This window comes from Neomonachus schauinslandi, chromosome 9 (assembly GCF_002201575.2).
Source record: "Neomonachus schauinslandi chromosome 9, ASM220157v2, whole genome shotgun sequence".
In the NCBI taxonomy this organism is placed as follows: domain Eukaryota; kingdom Metazoa; phylum Chordata; class Mammalia; order Carnivora; family Phocidae; genus Neomonachus; species Neomonachus schauinslandi.
Window position 1 is genome coordinate 88,043,578 of NC_058411.1, and position 18,203 is coordinate 88,061,780.

An 18,203-nucleotide genomic window follows, 5' to 3' on the forward strand; every position below is an offset into this window, starting at 1 on the left:
GTTTCCATGTGCAAGAATATCAGTTTTCATGTCTCAGCTTGAGATCCTTGATTTAAATCCCTGATCTATTTTTACTCCCATCTCCAGGGCCAGTGTGAGAGAGTTCAGATGTGTTTTCAAATGCACTGAGATGTCAAAGAAATTAAAGAATAGGCAGATTTTTCATATAAGTCAGTTAAAGACTAATTACAACTGTGCTTTCCAGCAAACCAGTGATTGTAGGCTAATTTTCAGTTATGAAACAGAAACTGAGGTTAATGAGGCTAATTGTGTTTACCAGCGTTTTCGAACAAAAGAAAAGAAGCCAACTCATTTTTGAAGAGAGTTCTTTGTCAGGAACAAATTGGGGAAAATTGCTACAGTTGTATCAGCTTTTCCTAAAACTGCTTAGTGCCATGCTTGAGAAACAAACATCTTTGAACACAAGCTAGCAGGGCAGAAAATCAAGTCCTTAGACAGTGAAGCTTCCCTGATCGGAAGGGCTTTGCTGCATGACAGTGATAATTGAAATCTTGAAAACAATGCGTTGAGGAGACATTCTAGTGGCCAGCCCTCCATTCTGTTCCATTGTACCAGAGGGAGAGGCAGAAGGAATCATCATTTGCTGATGTCTGATAAGCCAAGATCTGGCTTTGCTGACTTCTAAAGGTTGAGGGAGGTGACCCAGGCAAGGAGCCACCAGGAAGAATACTGCATCCAGTTTGAAACTAATGTGGCCCCGACATCAGGGTGAGGTGACTGCGGTAGACTCCTAATGTTTGGGATTGCCCATGAACAATTTATCCATCCTTCCAACAATTCTAGCAGGCAAGAAGACTGACTGTAACAACTCCTGGGAAGCATTATCAGTCAAGAAGTCAGAGTTCCCGGAGTCTATGAACAGCTTACCATGTAACAGAACAAGCATCGACTGAATACCAAGTTCATGGAATAAAGAAAAAATGCTTCTGTGGTACAGTTCTGCTTCGGTCTGGAATTGGAGGCAGTAGGGATTGCCCAGATGTCCCACGTGGACTTTGCCCACTTGCCCTGAAGGCTCCTCCCCTTCTATCATACCAGACCTCAGGGCAGAGTTAGCTGTGCTCTGGACAAGGTTGATATGTGGCCACCAACATCAGGTTACTTTGGTTCTAAATTTAGCTTCTAAGATCTCGGTGTCTCTAAAGGGGCCTCTACAGAGAGTCCTTTGGGGACAGTAAGCAGACTCCGGTGGGGCCGCAGCTTTAGAGAGTGTTGTTGGATTTCAAAATACATCACGTGGCGCATTATGATTCTAAACAACAGGCCCTGTTTTAAAGGAGGTCTTGGGTTCTTAACATTGTTTGAAGTAACCAAATCTATTGATACCCACCATGGCCCAGCCAGGGGTAATGGATTGTGTGCTGTGTCCCTGGAGAATTGAAGAGCAGATGATGACAGGGCTGCCACCAAGGGGGTTTACTCTCTGCCAGGGAGATCAGATCCACCCACGGGTGACAAAATTGGTCATGAAGCAAAACACATATTGTAAAACACTGTCACATTATGTTTAAAGAAATGCATTGTGTTGATTAAATGCTGCAGTACGAGGTATCACAAGTACTGAAAACAATCAGAAATCAAAGACTACTCACATTCAGCAAGGTGGGGTTCAACTGCAGCCTCTGTGGGGTCTCTCATGTCCAGTCACAGTCCCATTTTCCTTAGGGTTTCCAAAGCACAGGGTTGCAACTGTGCTTGGCACTTACTTCTCCACGCCTTACTGGTGTACTTGTCTACTTCACCAATTTCTTCTTTAAACTGTAAGCTCTTTAGGACAGGGACTCTAACCTACCTTTATGTTCTTCACAGCACACAATACTGACATAAAGTAGGCACTCAATAAATATTTACTACAGTGAAAATGAAAGAAGGGGAGTTATCTGTGGTTTCTCGAGATTGTGGGGAAAAGAGTTCTACATCATATGAAAAACAAGGCAGAGCCACAAGAACTACGGGAATAAGGATTTAGGTAAGAGAAAAAGAGTCTGACTTCTTAAAAAAGGGGAGAATAGATTGAGCAAACAGAAAGTAACAAACTTTGTGGATAAGTGGAGGGGTTGGGGTGAGGACCAATAATGGGAGATCTGACAATAGATACAGATGGACAAAAGTTGAGATGGATTTTGGAGATTTTGGAGAAATTAGTTTAAGTATAAGAGGCTTAAGTTTGCCAAAATTCAATTCATTGATCTCTTACATCCCTTTCTGAAATGCATGAAGGTGATCCTGGGATGGCCTTATGTGAGCTCAGAAAAATGTTTGTAGCTGTGAGCTTGCAAGTCTGGATGCTTGCTACCTGGTCCTTTAAAGGATGAAGGAGTAGGGTGCTTAGGTCAGCAGCAAAGGTTTAGAATTTACCCTATATACAAGGAAGTGCCTTATCAAAAGTCAGGCCAAGATACTCTTTGTTGCTGGAATCCAGGCTGTGTCTGTATGCACAAAATAACTTGGCCACTCTGATCAGTCTAGTCTGGCTGGCATACTAATGTGATCTTGGCTCTTAAAATCTGAGTACCAGCTCGCCAGAGTCAATAAGATTAATCAGTCATTTTCCATCAAGGTGGCTTTTCAGATATTACAACCAGTGTAGGGCACAGATTTCACATTTGATTTTTCTGCTTTCCCATGGGATCTACAGCCTCAGTTCAGGAGAAAACACGCCTCTGAGTAGTCTGGTTTGCAGAGACTGCATAATCATCCAGGGATGGTGGATCAGCTCCTTTTTCTGTGGCCACAGGCCTGAGTGTGAACATCCGCATTCATGCTAAGGGCCATTTGGTCACAATAGGGCTTTGAGGTCACTTGAATTCTGACATTCTACTCAGCAATCTCTAGCGCTCTCCACAGCAGAGCTGGCCCATGGGTGGCTCCCAGTGGGCACAGAAACCCAACTCATTAACATTTTATGTGTATGAGATAACAGCATTTTGTTTTTGAAGAGAAAACTAGTACAGAGTGGTACCCAAATCTCCCTGTGTCTCCTTAAGTCTAGGCATTCTATGCGCTATTGTTGGCAAAATTATTACAAAAAGATGCATTCTCGCTATTTTATAGAGGGCGGAGGGGGAAGCCACCCCTGCCTGCTGCCAGCACCACCAAAATGTAGCCTGATTGTTTTTCACATTTTCCCTTCTAGCGTTCTGGAAGACTCTCTAGTCTCCATCTTTAGACCTAGAAAAAAACATTCAAAAGGTCAAGAGAGAAGGATGAAAGTTCCCAGGGCAGTTCCAGCCCTTAGGCGCTTCACAACCTGCCCACTCTTGGCTTTGTGGCCCTGACTGCCAGCTAGCCAGTCACTTCACACCACCTGTTGCCCCCCACCCATGCCCGGTGCTTTCCCTGCTTTGTGCCTGGACCGCTGCCCCCCACCCTCTGCCACGTGCCAGGAGTGCACAGCATTCCTGAGGGCCTGGCCCAAATACCATGTCTTCTGGGACGGGGGCAGAGCTTGTCACTCCCTCCCCAGCATGCCCATGGCATGATATCTCGCACACTTATCCATTACCTAAGTTGTCACGTGGTAGTGAAGTCAGTGTTTTGGTGAACATGTCCCTCTGCTTACTTGTGAACAAAGTAAGTATGGACTGGGCTTACCCTCCTCTACAGGGCTGGCGTGAAGCATGAGTTCAGAAATAATGTTTACTAAGCGAGTGAATGAAAAGGTCAGTTAATTAAACAGTGAGGTTAAAAAAGGAAGGAGCCCTCCATTTTTTCACTTTCACCTGAGTGAAATCCTTTCTAAATAAGACAAGGAAACCATTTAGCACTCTGTGCCTTCTTCTAAGGCCTAAACTATTCTTTGAGCATAAAACTAATGGCTTTGAACTAGTTGCATAGGAAATCTGGTAACGGATAGGACAGAAAGAGCCCAAGAAGAGATAACGAGTTCTAAAGGTACTGGTACCTCACCTGGGAACATAGAGAAGTTTGCAACCTTAGAAGAGTGGACTCCTCGGGGCGCCTGGGTGGCTCAGCTGGTTAAGTGTCTGCCTTTGCCTCAGGTCATGATCCCAGGGTCCTGGGATCCAGCCCCACATCGGGCTCCCCGCTCGGTGGGAAGCCTGCTTCTCCCTCTCCCGCTCCCCCTGCTTGTGTTCCCTCTCTCGCTGTCCCTCTCTCTGTCAAATAAATAAATAAAATCTTAGAAACAAAACAAAACAAAAAAACAAATAAAAATGAGTGCTTATTACTGCAAAATACATTATCTCACTCTTCTTCATATTACCAACTTTATTTCTTTATATGCTTTTATTTATTTATTTATTTATTTTAATTCTAGTTAACATACAGTGTGATATTAGTTTCAGGTGTACAATATAGTGATTCAACAATTCCATACATCACCGGGTGTTCATCACCCTAAGTACACTCCTTAATCCCTATTATGTATTTCACCCATCCCCCCCAGTAACCAACTTTATATGTTTTTATTGTTTTTAAAGATTTATTTACTTATTTGAGAGAGAGAATTAGCATGCATACGTGCCTGAGTGGGAGGAGGGGCAAAGAGAGAGAATCTCAAGCAGACTCCCCAAGCTGAGCCCAGAGCCTGTTGCAAGGCTTGATCTCATGACCCATGAGATCATGACCTGAGCCAAAACCAAGACTCAGATGCTTAACCGACTGAGCCACCCAGGTGCCCCTATATGCTTTTATTTTTAAAAAATGTTAATTTTTGTCTCCCAGGTTAAGAGCAGGGAGAATCCCTAGCTGTCTGGCTAAGCAGAGCTCTGTCTTCCCAGCATTATGGAAGTGAATGTTCAGCACCAAGCAGGCCTAGACCTCATGAAGGCCACTCCTGGCAACAAACAGGAAGCAAAATGTATTGATTTAATATTTATGGAGAAGTGACTACCGTAAGTCAGCATTTCCCAGGCCCACTGAGTTCCACAGTATAGAAAATCTGTCTATTTACAATTTGTATTTATATTTATAAATGTATAGTTATAATTTCATTTAAAAAATGAGCTACCATCACTGACATACATCATTCAGTCAAATAAGATTATAGATGAGGACCGCCTGGGTGGCTCAGTCAGTTGAATTTCCAAGCTCTTGACTTCAGCTCAGGTTGTGGTCTCCGGGGTGTGCGATAGAGCCTCACATCGGGGCTCTGCGCTCAGCGAGGAGTTTGCTTCTCTCCCTCTGTTTTCCCCTGCTTGTGCATGCTCTCTCTCTCTCTCTCAAATAAATAAATAAATCTTCAAAAAATATTATAGATGAGTCCAACATGCTATAGAGGGTGAAAATTCATTAGGCCTAATTTATACTAACAAATAGTTATACTAAACAAGGAGTTAAAGAGATACTTTCAAATATTTTCATCATGTTTTTCTCTAAAATTTTGAATGGTTGCCTAAATTCTTAAATTCTCTCTGTATGTGTAGCTGTAGATGAAAACTTGTTTCTTCTGAAAATAAAATGCTTTCAAAGGCATTTTCTAATGCTTTCTAAATAAAGGCCAAAAAAGAAAAAAATACCACGCTTTGCTGGAAGAATGTCTCAAGTTTAATTCAATTACAGAATCTCATGATTCAAAGGAACTTGAGAGATCATCTGATAGAAGCCTTCATTGAATTACTGAATCCTAGACCAAGTGGGCATCAGCCTCTACTTGGCTCTTCTCATGACAAGAAGTACAAGACAGGGCATTTCATTTGATTCCTGAAAGTTCTTATTGTTTAAAGTTTTGAGTACAATCTGTCTCCTTGAAATTCAGTTCTAGTTCTGCCTATCGGAGACACACAAAAACTTTCGCTTTTACATGTCAGCTTTACCTACCACCTTCACCTTGAGTGGAATTAAAGTTGTCAGGAGTGTGCCACTCAAGGAGCCAAGTCCTGCCCTACCAGGTGATAATATCCCTTTGTGAGAAAATTAGGGCAAGTTCATGGTGAACACCATTAAGCCTTTGAGAATCATATCGCTGTGCCATCCAATTGGGTAGCCATTGGCCATAGGTGATTATTGAGTACTTGAACTATGGCTGGTCTGAACTGAGACACACTGTGTGGTAAAGTACACAGCAGAGTTTGAAGACTCATACATAAAAAGGAAAATAGTAATTTTCCATATTGATTACATGTTGAAAAATAATATTTTGGTTATGGATAAAGAAAAAATATAAATATTTTTATTAAAAGTAATTTCACTGGGGGTTTTTCCCCACCTTTTTAGATCTAGTTATTATAGAATGTAAAATCATAGATCTTCCAGTCATAATACATTCACTGTAGAATTTACAACAACTTATACCAGTGTGTTATTATACGTGTGTGTGTGCATGTGTACGTGTGTATGGTGATGTATTTGCTTAATATCTGTCTCCCTCATCAAGTATGAGCTCCATGTAGGAGGAGCCTCCACCTCGTTCACTTTTCTATTCCCAGGCTATTCCCAGGACTTAGCACATTACCTGCCATGTCACAGCTACAAAAAAAATTTTGTTGTAAGTTTCCACAAATGGAGCTTAGTATATCTAGGGCCAGTTTGCATCGTTAGAGTCCTCAAATATGTAGTTCTGAGTGCTGAGTATTCAACCAAGGAACCATATAAAAATTTGAGATTTGGCTAGACATTAGTGAGGACAAAGCCAAGACATGCTGAAAAATGCAAAGAGCAAAGGCCATGGGCTGGTAGAATTGGGGAAAGGCAGAAGCAGGCAAAGATAAAGCAGGAGCTAGGCTAGCCTTGCCTTTCCTACACCCCGAGAGCTGTGCCGTCCTATAAAATACAGTGCTAGCCATATATGTAAGTTTATAGAGGGAATCATAGGGAGGATTTTTAAGAAGTGGCATTAAAGGGAAGATCTGAAAGGTAGGAAGGAGTCATTCAGGTGGAAACAGGGAAGGAACTTTTCAGCGGTGTAAGACCTCACAGTGAGAAAGAGCTTGGCCGCATTCAACTAATTGGAAGAAGGCGAGGGTAACTGGAGTGTGGGAATCAGGAGAAGAATGGGCCACATTCTGGAGGCTGGAGAAGGAATCAGGGGCCACATCTAAAAGCACTGTAAAAATATGTTAAAAAATTTGGACCTTAAGCTCAACAGTGACATGGTGAAATCTATGGGTTTTGGTTTTTTAAAGATCATTCTCACAGCCATGTGCAGAATGGACCGCAAAGGTCCAAGAAAGGAATCAGGGAGACCAGTTAGATTATTGTTGTCCAGGAAAGAGACGTGGGTGGGTGTTTAGACTTGAAGGAATGGGGACATACAGAGTGGATGAACTTGAAATAAAGTCTATAGAACTTGGAACAGATTGGAGAGAGTGTGCAATCAAAACATAAAGACAAGAAGTGCTCACTGGTCTCTGGCTTCAGCACTTGGAAAGCTAAAGATACATCCTCTGAGTGGAAGAGGGCAGATGAAGGAGCAGTGAAGAGAAGAAAGGTCAAGAGTTACATTTAGAAAGTCCAAAAACTCTGTTCTTAGCACGTTGCACCCACTATGATGAAAAGGTGTCAGGGGCAGTGCAGAGGTCATGGTATGTGAAAAGTGGCTAGTAATAGTCACAATCCTCCTCGCAGACGGGATGAGCAATCTCTGCACCAAGCCTGTGTTTCTGAGAGGACTGACTAACTTCATGACCAAGGGAAAGTTTGCCCCTCTGGATGTAACAGGATTAAACCTGGCAGCACTGAGACCCTCCAGCGAGCTTTGTATTTGCCTTCAAGACCTTGTTCTCAGATGTTTATAAAATGATTAAGAATTCTGAATGTAATGTTGAAGAGGCACTGTTAGGTAGAAGGGAAAATACTAGAGAGCATCTTACTCCTAAGCATGAGCCTCCTGGGTAGCTTATAAAAACGGGATCATTTTGTGTTTTCTGGTTGGTAAGAAGAGTAAATGTCTGCCTGGCATACCTGGAGGGCTTCCTAATCACCACGCTGTTGTGCACAAAGGAGACCTAGTGAAAACAGCAGGTCCACTAACCTCCCAGGAAACCAAATATGACTAAGCCTGTCGTGTCTTTCTTAGAGCCACAAAGAATGCTCCATGGAAAGGAGGAAGCAGCACAAAAACCCAATCAGATGGAAGGTGATGGAAGACTTTTAATGTTGAAAAAAGATGGGCACCACCCTATATGCAGAAGAAGACCCTCTCTGTGGGCCCATTGCCTGCCAAATCTGACATTCCTATTGGAAAGATACCCCATCACTTAGGTTCCTCTCTGCTTTTGTCCTTTCTCAAATTCTTCAGTGAATACCCCAGGTCCAGATTTTCATGTCTTCTGGAGAGAGAATGCCACCCCACCCCCTTACTCTCAGCAGACCCATTCCCCTCCCTACACGCCCTACCATCCACTTTATGTTCTAGACATTAAGTATTATTCTAGAATCTCAGAATATGCATGCTGCTGTGTTTCCTACACTGTGTTAAAACCTCAAGTTAACTCTGCTATCCATGTTCTACATATTCACATCTCTTAAGTAAATATTTTTTAAGTAAACAGAGACTATTTAAAATTATCTGCAAACAATTATAAAAAGATGACAAGCACACAATAAGGACTCATCGAGTATGAAATAGTACCAAGGAGAAGTGTTTCGAGGCAGACAAACTGACCAACAGTTGATTGTTCTGCATTGTTAGGATTTCACTAATGATTGTATTTGTTGCATCTTGTCAAGGTTGATCTGCCATTTACGCAATTCATTGGCCTACAGACAAGAATTAATTAGGGAATTCAGCAGCTTCTGTCAAAGTAAAGTTCTTTGTTTGAAAATATAGTTTTCTTTTGCAGATCTTTGCTGGTGTTTTCTAAAGTTGAAATTCAGAAGGTTTGCAAAGAAAGAAAGAGAAAAAGAAAATCACTCCATGCAAATCTATACTTACCAAAAGGAATTTGAAAACGTATTATTTGTTTTATATTTCACAACGAGCTCACATATATTACACATCTAAAATGCCTCTTCAGCAAAAATAAATAAATAAATAAATAAAATGCTTCTTCAGCATCTTTATAGGAATAATTTTCAGTAAAAATAAAATAAACCATTGCTCTTTAATTGTGTATGTCACAAAAATAAAGAAGGGAAATGCCATCAGCTACTTTTTACACAATCCTGTTTTTCTTCTACTCACAAAACAAAGGAAATAAGTGAATGTCATTTTGGTTGTTTTTCCATCAAAGATGCTTATTTATTTACTTTTAATTTAATGTTTATCCAAGTTACGTATAATAACAACTCAAGAGATAATGATAGAAAGCCAAACTTCTTGTCTCAGGTTTCTTTCTCCTAGCCCCACTCCCCAAAAGCAATCTCAAATCTCGTCAGTTTTCAGTCATCCTGAGGTAATCACTGTACCCCTAGAGATAGGCTTGTTACACTGTGTCTCGATTTGTTAAATTAAGAAATCTTTCTACTGACTTCCAAATATGAAAGATGAGGATCTTAGTCATGTAAGCTGCCCCCTTCTCTTCTGTTCCCAACATTTGATAGTTAAATTTGTTTTGAAAAATTTCTAGTGTTTCTCAGTGTAGCTTTGAATGCTCTCCTATTTCTTGTCCCACTGAATTTCAGTGTATTTCTTGATACCCTACTTGTCAGGTGAGGATACTCGTGTCCTACATTTTTCTCCACCCTTTCTCCTACTCTCTACATCCCTCTCTCGGTCACCCACACATTGGCATTTCCAGTGTCACTTACATTTGCATTCTGTGCTGCAACCACAAGCAAGTGTACTTTATTCACGAACTGATAGTAAACATTGAACACAACAAGGAAAACCCTTAACATTATTTTGATTGTGTAGATTTTATTCCTTGCTGTGTTAAACAGCACGCCAGGATTACATTCTTTCTTCACAGATCTCACCTCCTGATCCCTGAGTCATTGGTAGAAAAATTTTTAGCATCAAAGTTAAAAGCGCTTTATTCCATTATACACAATCAATTACATAAAATCAAACGTTCTACTTTGCTCCACAGTGGGCCCATTATGCTCCTTTGCTTTTGTTTGTTTGTTTTCTTGGAGCTTCAATTTTATTTTTATTTTAGTATGTCCAAATTATCTTATGAAATTTTTTACTCAGAATCTAAACTCTCTCTTTATGTATGGGGAATTTTCTACCGGTTGAGTCTTTGGGGGTCAAAGACCAAGTTCCTCTATTGGAACCTCAAAATGCCTACAACCCATTTCTCTAATCTCCTCTGCATGGACAAGTTACCTAGGATTTACCTATCAGATTTCCCTACTGAGGACTGAGTTAAAAGCTAGTGACTCAAAGGAACAGGGAGCACGGAGAATTTGTTCTGGATGGGATGGTGGTGTTGGTGACAGTGGCCAGAGTATTGAGTTTCTGTGGATTCCAAGACAGAGAGTGAAGGTCCAGCATCCAGGACCAGCAGCGGCAGTGAGACCAGCCATGTTATCCATCCTCTGTGGAGGTGGGAGTCGTGTCCCACCCAACTAAGCTGTGATCTAATTTGGGCAACTCTCTGGGTGCTGTTTAGCCTCCCCTTATGCTCTACTTTTCCCAATCCGACACTTCAAACTTGCCAGTCATAAGACACACAGTTTTTTTTTTTAAGGTTTATTTATTTATTTGAGAGAGAGAGAGTGAGAGCACGAGCAGGAGGGGCGGAGGGAGAGGGAGAGGGAATCCCAAACAGACTCTACCCTGAGTGCAGAGTCTGACATGGGGCTCGATCTCACTGCCCTGAAATCAGACCTGAGTGGAAACCAAGAGCCTGATGCTTAACCAACTGTGCCACCCAGGCGCCCCCATTTTCTGAGTCTTTGATATCTGCAAAAGTTTCTATTTAGACTTCCCACTTGAGTGGGCAAAAATTCTAGATTGAACATTATTTTCCTCAACACTTTGAAGTTGCTTGCTCCATTGTCTTCTTGCATCCAAAGTTGCTTTTTGAGAAGGGTGATGTCAGTCATATTCTTTTTTGTTTTTGTTTTTTATTTTTATTTTTTGTATGTTCAACAAAAATTCTGAAAGGTTTGGGGTCTTCTTTTTAACCTTGGTGTTCTGAATTCACAAGGCTCTATCTAGATAAGGAGGTCTTTCCATGACTTGGGAGTTAGCACTTGGTGTCCTTCTACTTCAATCTTCCGATCCCAGTATTTTGGCTCTGGGAAAATCTCTTTTCTTATTACTTACTTCCCTTTATTTTCTCAATTCTTTCTTTCTAGGGAGCTTATTGATTCAGTATGAATTCTCTGGATGTTTCCTTTCCCTATGTCTCTTCCCTTTCCTTGCATTTCTCCCCCTCTCTTTTTCCTCTATTTTCAGAGAAATGTCTTAGACTTAATCCTTTGATTGATTTTTTTTCTTTACTTTTGGCAAAATGTTTCAATTAGTGGGAACTTTTTCTTTTTTCTTGTTCTCTGAGTGTTTCTTTTTCATAGCATTCAAATCTTTTTGAAGTATATTTTCTAATCTCCCTGAATTCACTCTCTAGGACAGTCTTAAGCTATTCTCTTTCATTTTATGAGTTATTTCTTTTCTCCATAGCTTTTTGATGGCTTATTTGGGTCCTGGTAGTTCTCCTCATTTGCTTTGTGCTTTTTAGCTGTCTAGTTACTAGTTACACAAAAGATTGGGTAACAGCAATGGTGTTCCCCTGATAGGGTGACAGTAAAACCATGTCTTGCCAGAATACAACAGAATTCAAATTTGCAAAACTTTCTCATTTGCTCCCATGAGAAGTCTGTGAAATTACAATTTACATGTGATCAGAGTGAGGTGCTTCTCTGGACAAATCTCTTCATAAGAAACTCAACACAGAATGAAAGGATGAAGTCTCAGGAAGCCAGAACATAGACACAAAAGCCAAAATGCATTCCATTTGAGCCAGGCCCATGATTATAATACTCATATCGCAAAGAGTCTGAGAATCACCTCTTACTGCGGACAGATCTTCTCCTACTCTCTCTCTCACTCCCTCTTTGTCTCTCTCTGTCTCTCTCTCTAATTATAATCTCTCATTATAATTGAACTCTAATCTATATCAGTCACCTATCAGCTACCAAAGGTAAGAAAACTTCATCTAGATCAGTGGTTTTTAATATGTTCTAGGTCACTGACTGCTTTGAGAATCTGATTAAGAACATCAGTTCTTTCCCCTAGAAAAATATACATATCCAAAATTGCTTGCATATAATTATAAGGATTCCAGCCCATTCACTGACCTTGAGCCCTAAAAGTTAAGAGCTCTTTTCTATGTTCTGTAAAGTCTAAGTGAGAACACTAACGCACAGGCAGCACAAATATTTAACTACGTCAGAAAGGCCCTTCCAGCAGTACTCTGAGAAAAATGAGCAAAGAAGTCTGATAGAGCGCTTTATCAAAAGATCTTCTGATAACTCGAGCTAAAAAACAAACTAAATGTCTGGGGCACAGAGGTAGAAATTCCAGGCCCTCCCTGACAAGGAAATCTAGCCTATGTGAAATGTGCTTCAAAATCAGTTCCCAGTCTGATTTTGTTGTGCCTTTGGCCTGAGAATAAGCCAATTCTCTGGTCCAGTGACACCAAGGACAGCTTCCTGGGATTGGTGTGAACACGGGGCTGGATTTGGTTCACAGAAGAAACTGTGCGGGTGGGAAACCAATTCCACAGGATCGCTGGGGGTCTGACCCAGATCACTGTTCTCTATGAACCCTTGTCCCTTGTCTTGTCCTTCTGAAGAGAACATTCTGCCCAGTCTGTCTTCTACTCTGGGCACCGGGAGATAGAGTCTTGTAGTCTAGGACGATGGAGCTTCACGATAGAAAATTGCATCTAGGTCAAGAGTCACTATTATCGGGCGCCTGGGTGGCTCAGTTGGTTAAGCGACTGCCTTCGGCTCAGGTCATGGTCCCGGAGTCCTGGGATCGAGTCCCACATCGGGCTCCCGGCTCAGCGGGGAGCCTGCTTCTCCCTCTGACCCTCTCTCCTCTCATGCTGTTTCTCTCTCTCTCTCTCTCAAATAAATAAATAAATAAAATCTTTAAAAAAAAAAAAAAAGAGTCACTATTATCCTGACAGGCAATGTCAGGGAATGTAATTTCTTTTCTTAGAGTTTGTGTTAAGGCAGCAAGATAAAAAACAGGCACTTGATACCAAATATCCTTGCCCACTTTCCCTCCTACCTGGAGGAATGAGTTCTCTAAAAGATACCTAATACTGCTCTAACTAATACACCTTAACTTTTGTTAAGTACATGGAGAAGTACATGACCTTTGGAACGGATTCATTTAAGAGTAACCACTAACTAGCTATGAAAACACATTGTGAATTGCTAATAAAAAAGCCCATGCGACTTACTTATATTAAGATGTAAGTGCTAATTTGGCATCACACACCTTGCTTGTTGGAACTATTTAACCACTATGTTACAAAGGTGTCTGATAGCCTTGGGTCACTGCTGAATGGCAAAGGCAGAGGACCTCCATGGGGTAATTTTGGCTATAATTTACCTCCTTGCTCAGGACTTGCTTGTGCCAGAACCAGGAGATGTTGACCTTTTATAATTGAGGCAATCTCCTCAAAGGTCAACCTTGACAGAAAATGCTGTAATTGGTGTGGCTGGAGTTGCTGAATCCCAGGGCTATGTCTACTCAGAGGGTTTTTGCTGTTTCCTTTCACTGCCCTGCAGACAGCAACTCTACTTAGGCCACTTGGGGTTCTCACATCACCAACTAGGGGGGGAAAATGGGCCAAACACAATAGCCTCCACACGTTGAGGGCAGGGATGGTGTCCTTTTCCATCCTGGTGTCTGGAGTTTTAGCCCAGTGCCCAAGGCTTGTTAAATATTTGTTCTCTCACCGACTGAATAAATGGATGAACACATATTCTCATAATAAATAGTTAGGAAATGCCAGTACTTCCTTGGAGTTTTCCTACAGGGATTTTACCATTTCCTGAAAACACCAATGGCCCTAAGTTACCTGTGCCTAAAAGCAAAACAGGGAGATGAAGTTTCCCACAGTCTCAACCCGAGCTCCCCTTCAGGAGGAAGAGCCTGTTTTGTGCCTCTCTAATCACCCCCTCGATACATGTCATGGTTCTCATTTTATAATTGAGGAAACTAAGACTCAGGAATTTGAAAGGACTTCTCAAGAACATATGGGTAAGTATGTGCAGATCTGGGGCTTCAGATTCCATTCTGTCAGAATCTGACATCTAAAGAGGTCTTGAGCAACATGCAGTCCTGAGGTAGTCTTCTGAGTGGTGCTGCTTGTACCCAAATGCCCCCAACTTCATCCCAAATTCCTGTCACCTATGAAGATGGGAATGATGTGTCCTCCAGTCTCCAGTTTGGATACAGCATAACATTTATCTAAATGTAGCCCATCACTGCTAGCTCTTTATTAAGTCAAATTTAAGTTAGGATGGACTCAAGTGTGACATGCTCCAGATGAGAACTAAGGCTGAGGGAGTAGAGCACGAAATAAATGCCGAAACTCCCAGACTGCTTCTTAGATGTACAACACCACAGGCAATCTCCCATCATTGGGGCAATAAAAGAGTCCACTCCAGGGCATCTTCTGCAACCTAATCCTAAATGCATCCAATATCCTCCAGAGGAAGAGCCCTGTGTCATGGGGACTGCTCTTGACCCTACCTGTAGAATTCCACAAACACCCGTGGAGGACATCAGAAACCAAGATCAACAAAATGCCTGGGCGCAGGCACTGGACCCAGCCGCTCATCCAGGAGGCTGCACAGCTCGGGGGGCAGTGGGGCCCCCAGGTCAGCTGTGGGTCCTGAAGGCTGCTGAGTGGCCCAGAGACTCCGTGAACTTTCTGTCCAAGGTGTGGTTGCAGGTGTTTCACTCAGAGGGACCTCTTACTTCCCTTGGCCTCCAGCAGGAAGTTGGGTGCTCCTGGGAATATGACTCATTAGCTCTCTTCCTACCAGACTGGGATGATTTGGTCTGGTTCCAGTTCAACCCAAATACGCTTCAGTAAACAGTGTTTTTTTTTTTACTGAAGCTTGCCTATTCCTGTCTTTTACCTCTCTTGCATGCGGCAAGGAGAAATAAGATAATATATGTGCAATGCTTTGAGCTCCTTGGGAAAGCAGCACTCTCTAAGTGCATGATATTAATAACAGCAATATTTCTGTTACCACGAAGACAGGCTGAGTCCATCTTTCGTGTGTCCTGTCAAGTCATTTTCCCTACAGCTGCCTCTTCTGCTAAAATGGTTCTGAATGAGCCATACAAATCTCTAGTTCTAAAATACTCATTGGGGAAAACACCAGTTAGGCTCTGTATTACCTGCAAGGGGAATATTCCAATGTTTGTTTCTTGAAATGATAGGGCTCTAGTAGGTCAGGAGCGTGAGAGCAGTCAACCCTCAGGTAACAGAGCTGTGAAAGCGGCAAGTGGTGTGGAAAATAGAAATCCACGGAAGCCCTTTCCACCCTGGTCAGAATTCCAGGCCCACTCCCTGCAGAGCAACGTGGTCGAGTGCCACCTTCCTTGGGAGCCATGAAACACAAATGTTCTTGCCTTAAGAAAACAGACCGAGGTTCCTACTGGAAGTGGACTTTAACTACCTCCATTTTGACCTCGGTCTGTATAATTGATTGAGTTCCTCTTTCCAGCTTATCTCTTTAACTCAGGCAAAGGACCCTGTGGGCAAAGCATCCCGTGGTAGGAGCAGAAACTACCCCTCCAGCAACAGGGACTGCGCTGACATGGGCGAGATCCCGGAGATTGACCCCAAGACAGTGATCCACCTGACCTTTACTGCCCACCTGCACATACCCAGCCACCTTCGTCCCACAGTTTCCTTATAGAAGCCTAGAAGTATTTCCAGCATTTTGGAGACAGTCTTTGGGACGTTAGTCTGCTGTCTTCCCAGTGTCGAACTCACAGAAATAAATCCCTTTCTTGTTTCAACACCTGACCTTTGGATTTTGTCGGTGGCGAAACACTGAACCTAGTCCATTTGGGACTCCGGGAGCCAGGTGAAATTACTACTCCCAACATTGGCAAGATGCCATTAATGATAGCCACCATTTATCAAAAGCTTGCCGCGTCCAGAGACTGAGCTAAACCCTTTCTATCCCACATCTCATTTTATTTAATTACCTCAAGAAAACTGCATGGTCAATATTGTGATCTTGAAAAGTCAGAGATGTTTAGTACTTTGCCCAATCACACAGCAATAATTTGCAATTTGAGGCTCGAGCTAAAAAAAGTAAGCTGTGGCAATTTTTTTTTTTAAAGAAAGAAAAAAGTGGGACTACTCCTTTGCTGTGACCCCTACTCCTTCTCACCCATTCAAATGCAGCTGGTGCTTTTTGCACATGTGTTAGGTACTCTTAGGCTCAGGGAAGACAGTGATGCATCAATAGATGTCTCCATCCTGGAGGAGAACGCACCTGCCCCAAATGATAGGGTAAGGGCTGAAAGTGAGGGCTGTGAGCTTCTGAGCACAGAATTGAAGTCTGTGTTTCCTGGTTTGCTGCTGGGACAACCCCTTGAAGGGCAGTCTGTGAGCCCGTGGTTTCCAAGCTTCTGAGCCTGGGCTCTGCTCCCTTCAATTACTGTCTTCCTTAGGAGGCTGCCAACATAGTCCAAAACACAGGGTGGAGCCTGGGCCAGTAAAGAGCACAGGCTTCGGTGTAAAGTAAAGTTGAATTTTAACTCTGGGTCTCCCACCTACTTGCTGTGTAACCATGAGCAAGTCACAACCTCTCTGAGCCCCCGTTGCTCATATTTTAAATGGCGATAATGCTACACTTTGCAAAGGGTGATTGAAAGCATTAAATGAGCTATTAACTGCATATAAAGGGCTTGGCAGCTCCAGGACCCTCAATTATGACAAATGCTTTTTCTGTTGTAAAACCCAAGACGAATGTTCAAAAACAACCGGGCTTTAAGAGTAAAACCTGCTGGAGACTGATGAAGTGCCAGCCAGACCATTCTGAAGCCTGCGAAATTTGTAACATAACCTCCTTCCAGCATCCACCCTGGTCCAAAACTCCTCTGCACAGGGCGATTGCTAATAAAACGGGAACAAAAGAAATCATGAGGAAACCATCCATTCAGCCACTAAATAAAGCCAGGGTAAAACCACCCACTGTCCCCTACCACAACAGACTGGTGGGCCACAAGGCAGGGGGCCGAGGTGGCTGGAGAGCCCCTTATTAAACAGAGCCCCGAAGAGAGGGCATCCATTCAGTGACTGTGGCCCCTGGGGGGCTCAGGATTGTTCACCCTTGCCTAACAAACACTCACGTCATCAATAGAGGATTGACACAGCACTGGGCATAATTAACTATCTTCTCATCCGCCCCAGTGCTGGGCCTTGTTCTTAGGAAACTGAGAACAACGTTGGTCTTTTACCTTAATGAAGTAAAACAAGCCTGAGTGTGAAAAAAACCTCCGACTTTCTTGTGTGACTTGCAAGCGTATCCGGTTTTACTCTTTCACACCAACCACAAACTCTCTTTTTCTTTCCTTGCCGAAGAATGTCATTGTGAGGCAGACCAAGTGTGACAATTTAAATGTGTGCCCCAGGGCTTGAGTAGCACAATGTCAAAAATTCTAGTGATCCTGGTTGATACAGACAGTCTGACCCCCAGCTGCAGGACTTGGAAAAGGAAGCTGTGCTGCTCAGTCACAAAACAAATAAGACCGCTTTTTATAAAGGAGTCCGTCAAGGGCCTTTTTTATTTATTTTGCCTTTTGTCACACTCAATCAGAAGTCTGAATATGAAAATTCTTTCCTGCTGTTCTTGCTCTATTTTCCTTCTTTTATTAAAAAGTGTCCTTGCTTCTTCGGCGAAAAATAAGATATGTAAACAAAGTTAATTATTTTCAGGTAGAGCTTTAAAATAATGACTGATTAAAAGGAAATGGAGCATACCGACCTATGTTCTGGCAAAAATAGTAGCAATCTTAGGAAGTTCCACAAATACACCAAAGAAGCTAAAGTTGATCCCTGGGTATTAATGGCCTTTCCTCCTTGCTGACAGGAACCCGATTTGGTTTTGGCATCTACTCCTTGCTCTCATGAGTCAAGGACACATCCTGAATGGCCCAGGCCAGGGATGGAGATCCCATTCTCCTCAGTGTAGAGGTGAGCACAGATGCTGGTTCCGGTCAATGAAATATGCAGGGAGGCATATGTTTTCATGGGAAGGGCTTTTTTTTGTTTTTGTTTTTGTTTTTTTAAGATTTTATTTGTTTATTTGAGAGAGAGAGAGAGAGATCACAAGCCTGGGGG